The sequence below is a fragment of the Acomys russatus genome, chromosome 7 (genome assembly GCF_903995435.1).
Source record: "Acomys russatus chromosome 7, mAcoRus1.1, whole genome shotgun sequence".
Taxonomy (NCBI): domain Eukaryota; kingdom Metazoa; phylum Chordata; class Mammalia; order Rodentia; family Muridae; genus Acomys; species Acomys russatus.
The window spans coordinates 12,778,185-12,783,312 of record NC_067143.1 but is presented as its reverse complement, the minus strand read 5'-3'; positions in this window follow the sequence as shown (position 1 = coordinate 12,783,312).

Genomic DNA, 5,128 nt, shown 5'->3' with positions numbered 1-5,128 from the left:
GCAAAAGATCATGAAAGGAGTTTGGAGAATCAATGGTTGAAGGATTGCAGTTATAGGTGTATACGTAGCCCGTGTCATTCACACACAGTGGTTTTGTTGTACTACCTACATAAAAACCGATTTCAGGTTATCGCCAACTCACAGTTATGAAGTAGCATCAAAGATAATTTTATAGTTGGACGTGACCACTACATGAGAAACATTATTAAAGAGTCACAGCATTAGGAAAGGTGAGCACCACTCCACTAAAGCTGCTCCCATGCAACTCAAAGATCCCTTGTTCCTCCTCCAGCTTTGTCCTTTGCTTTCTTTCTGTCCTTAACTAAAGCACAGACCTTTTAGATGTGAGGCAACAGAATGTGAAATCCGGTACTTTGAAATCTTTTTTTTTTTTTTTTTTTTTCAACTTGCCAAAGAATTTATTTTGGCTCAATTTAAAGTTACAATATGTCTGGTTGAGGAAGTCAAGGCAGCAGGAGCTTGGGGTAATTGTTCACACTGCGTTCACAATCAAGAAGCTGATTACAAGGAATATGTGTCTTTATTTGTCTTTTTTTACCTATACATTTATATTACTGCACATATATACAATAGACTATCTATAGCAAGAAGAACCATGAAATAATCGGAAACTATATCCATGTCACAGTCATAGTGTTTTGGCTATTTGTATTTGACAGCCTTGAGGAGCACCTCCTTCCTATCTTGTTAAGCCCAAACTTCTGAATGTAAATCACTGTCATAATATCACACCTCTATCAATTTAAAACACCTATCTAGACCTAAAGACATCTTAACTCCAAAATAACTAAGCTTACTTGTAAAATTAAACTATTTGGTCTTCAGCTTCATCAGAGACTTGAGAAGGAATAAAATTATTTATCTTTACAGATTGGGTAGGCCATAATTTGAGATTTACTCTTGGTTCTCTGAAATAGGTGCTGGCAAGGTCCAGTGTAGAGCATATAGTTCCTATGGATGTTGATAATTCGCCTGGTTGTTTCTTAAGTCACAATACAAGCTCTGTATATACTTGCCTATTCTCTAGCACAGTCCATATTCCTAGATCAATGACACATGCTACCAATCAACATATGTTTGCTGAGAAAAGTGTGTGGACACTGTCCTTGCATGGTAATGTCCAGAGCGATGACAGCAGGCTTGTCTTTGCCTAACTCTCTTATTCTGCACTTCCTCATTTGCAACTGCTCCACTTCACCGCTGACAAATCACAATGACACACATGAATGCCATAGTGAGAAACTATCACTGCAGCTAAAATGCTCAGCAAAGTGCCTAATACTAAGACAACTAAGTCCCCAGCAAAGCACCTCATGCTAAAATGGTGCTCATAAATATTTAATGAGACAATAATGAAATGTATATTGTCTGTGTCTAAGACATATCACTCAAGACACTTCAGAAGCTTAGCCTGTACCAGTTGAAAACTTTAGTGTTTTCAAAGAGATATGTTAAGTAGATTCCAAAGCAAAAATATTAAAATGAGAGACACAATCAAAGCTCCCGGAGGATAAAGTAAACAGAAAACCAGATGTCATAAAGATAATCAGATGAGTGAAAATATAAGCTTATGTGTGTGTGCGTGCTCCAGAGTGGGAGTCACAGAGGCAATTCAAGAAGGCTAAGCACACTGGGGTAGGTGTAACAAAGACACTCTGTTACAATGGATATAACTTGAATGTGGCTTCACAAAGTGCATTCAGGGAAAAAACAGGATCACATTAGGAGATATTTTTCTCTTTTCTTAGAGTTTATTTTTTATTTTAAAAATTAATTTATTTACTTTCCTTCCTAGTCATAGCCCCCTCCCTCCTATCCTCTTGATTCCACCCTTCCTTCCCCTCCATCCTCCCTCCTCTACCCCTCAGAAAATGTGACACCCCCTCACCAACCTATTCCAGAACATCAAATTACATCAGGATTGAATGCATCCTCTTCCCCTGTGGCCTGGTGAGGTAGCCCTGCCAGGGGGAAGTGCTCAAAGTGCAGGCAACAGAGTCCCTGTCATAGACAGCCTCTGCTTCCCTTATTAGGAGACCCACATGAAGACCAAAATGCCCATTGGTTTCATGTGTGTAAAGGGCCTGGATCCAGTCCATGCATTGTCTGTGGTTGGTGTTTCAGTTTCCATATGGCCCCCTGATCCCTGTTCAGTTGTCTCTTTTGGTCTTCTTATGGAGCTCCTGTCTCATATCCTTCCCCCTACTCTTCCACAAGCCCTCCCCAATGACTGGCTGTGAGTCTCAGCATCTGTTTCGATCTGCTGCTGGGTGGAGCCTCTTAGAGGATAGCTATGCTGGCCTCCTATCTGCAAGCCTAACAGAGTGTCATTAGATAATTTTCTTATCACAGCTTTTCCCTGGATCTTTACCAGGCAAACCTTTCTTGTTCAAGTCAACTTGAATGAGCTGCATTTATTTTACTACCTGACGTTTTGACACTCCTTGCCTGGAACACACTTTGCCTCTGTCTCTTCTCTTTGTTTCACACAAGTTTCCTTTAAGTTCTCATTAGAAATGTTACTTCTTTAAAAATAACTTCTCTCTTTCTCTTATAAACAAAATCACTAACCTTACCTTGCCTGGCCAGCTTTTCCTATTTCATAAATATTCTTGGACTATTTATCATGGATGTAATTATATTTAATTGTAATAGATTATAATCTATTGTTTATGATCTTAAAGGTTTTATCCATGGACAATGTTCACTAAATTTTTAGTTAATCATAAAGGACCATGAGCTTTCTGATGGAGACATGAGCAGGTTTGTCAACATCTGCATCCTGAACAGCTCTGGTAGAAACCCCTTTGGCATATTGGGTGAACCTGTTTGTACACTGTGGAGAGTCTTTGAAGACGGTGGAGAATTATACCAATAAAACCTGAAATCTAGGGAAAAATCAGCTTCTGATAGTAGCTTACAGAAGAAGACAATTGTGGAAAATTTAGAAGAAGCGAAGGGACCCAAAAACCTTTCATTTTAAATGGTAACAGATTTCTGTCTCCTAAATTTGGAAGGTTGTGCCTTCAACTTGGCTGTCACCATTATTAAGCCTTTAGGGCTGAGAGGCTTTATTTATATTCATCTTTGTTATGCTGACTGACCAAGAAAACAGTTCTCCCTGGTGAAATTCCCTATGCTCATGAGTCTACTACAAGGTAGTTGTTTCTATGATTGTAACAGTCTCATCTATTGAGAAACCCCAACACATCTCTGAGACTCTTGGTATACTTTTCTAATAAATTTTAATAGCATTTTATCCTTCAAAAATATTTTTAGGGCTGGAGATATGGTTCAATGATAAAGAGCACCCACTGCTCTTCCAGAGGACCTGAGTTCAATACCTATCACCTACATGGTTCCTAACAATTGTCTGTAACTACAGTTTGAAAGAGATCAGCACCCTTTTCTGGATTCCATGGGCATTGCTTTTACTTGTTGCATAGAAATACATGCAGACTGAATACACATGCACATCAAAAATCAAAATAATAAATAAAAAGTATGTATCCATATGTATCTGTGTTGACCACCTACAATATGTCCAGAAGTGTCCAGAAGAGGAATCAAGTCCAAGGGATCTAGGGGACTTGTGAGCAAATGAAAATATTTTCAGTGTCTAAAGTTACATAATGCATTGCTAGTGAAAATAATCCCCAAGATACACTGCTGTTTAGAGATTACTAAACATATTTCAAGAATTTAGCTTTTAAGCAGTAAACATTTTTTTTTTCTCCTGAAAGGATAGCGAACACACAATTTCCAAGAGAGTATGTCACCCCAGTGAAGAAGCCTGGAAATGCCAATTACTGCTTAATTTTCCAGAAGAGATTAAAGAGCATGTCAGAGTCTACGGACCCATGAATTTATACTAAAATCTCTAATGCTTTCTCATGATTTATGTGGATATTGTTTGAGATCTTTGGATAAAGGAATTAATGAACCATCATAGCCAAGGCATCTCTGTCTAGTCTTTCTCAGGGTGGGAGGAGATAAAATGAACCAGAAGTATCCTGCCTTAACAATGTATTTTGTTGCCGCTTGTGAGTAGCAGATATACACATTAGTTTACAGAATTGACTTCACAGGGCACCAACTGAAGAAAAAAAAAAAAAAAGTACAGGGCCTGAGAGGTGGCTCAGAGGTTAAGAGCACTGTCTTCTCTTCCGAAGGTCCTGAGTTCAATTCCCAACAACCACATGGTGGCTCAGAACCATCTATAATGAGATCTGGTGGCCTCTTCTGGCCTAAAGGCTTACATGTAGGCAGAGCACTGTATACGTAATAAATAACTCTTAAAAAAATACAAGCAAACTGTAGAGTATAGAAATTTGTTCTTTATATCTGTTTCAACATCTGTTTAATGAGTTATGTGAAGACATGCTACCCCTTCCAAAACAGCGACAAAATTTGTAACATGATGTTACCTCTTTATAAGTTACACTTATTTATTTACAAGTTCATGTGTACAATCAATTGCAAAGTTGGCCTTACCTAACAAATCTTGATACCATACTTAAACAATTTTTGAAATATTCAATTTAGTTGTGTTCTAATAAAAAGTCAAAATGGACTTTATATAAAATACATAGTTCTCACTACTCATCAAACAAACTTTCTTTTGTAGCAGATATTACATCTTCAAGTTCTATGACGGATCACAGTGCAGAGAACGAGTGACTGAAGAGTGCCCAGTCCGAGGGACACATCTACAATGCATCCCTCAACATGTAAGTGTCAGGGAACACCAAGAAAGAGAGGGTAGAAAGATTGTAAGAACCAGGGTACTAGAATGCCCACTGTGAGATTGTGTCTTTGGGACCTGACAGGGAAACTGCTTATGAAATCTCAACAGTAAGGTTATCTAAACAATACCTACCTGATGATACGACAGATGGCATGACTATGCTGAAGACACGGGATTTATCACCATGTCCCATCCCTAGATTAAGAGCTATAGGGAATTAATTAGAGCCAAGAAAAGGAGAACCCATCTTCTCTGGAACCTGATAGGTTATCCCATCTTAACTAACCATCTCTACAAGTGTATATATGAGCAATGGACTCAGTAGGCTACACACAGACACACACACAGACACACCCACAC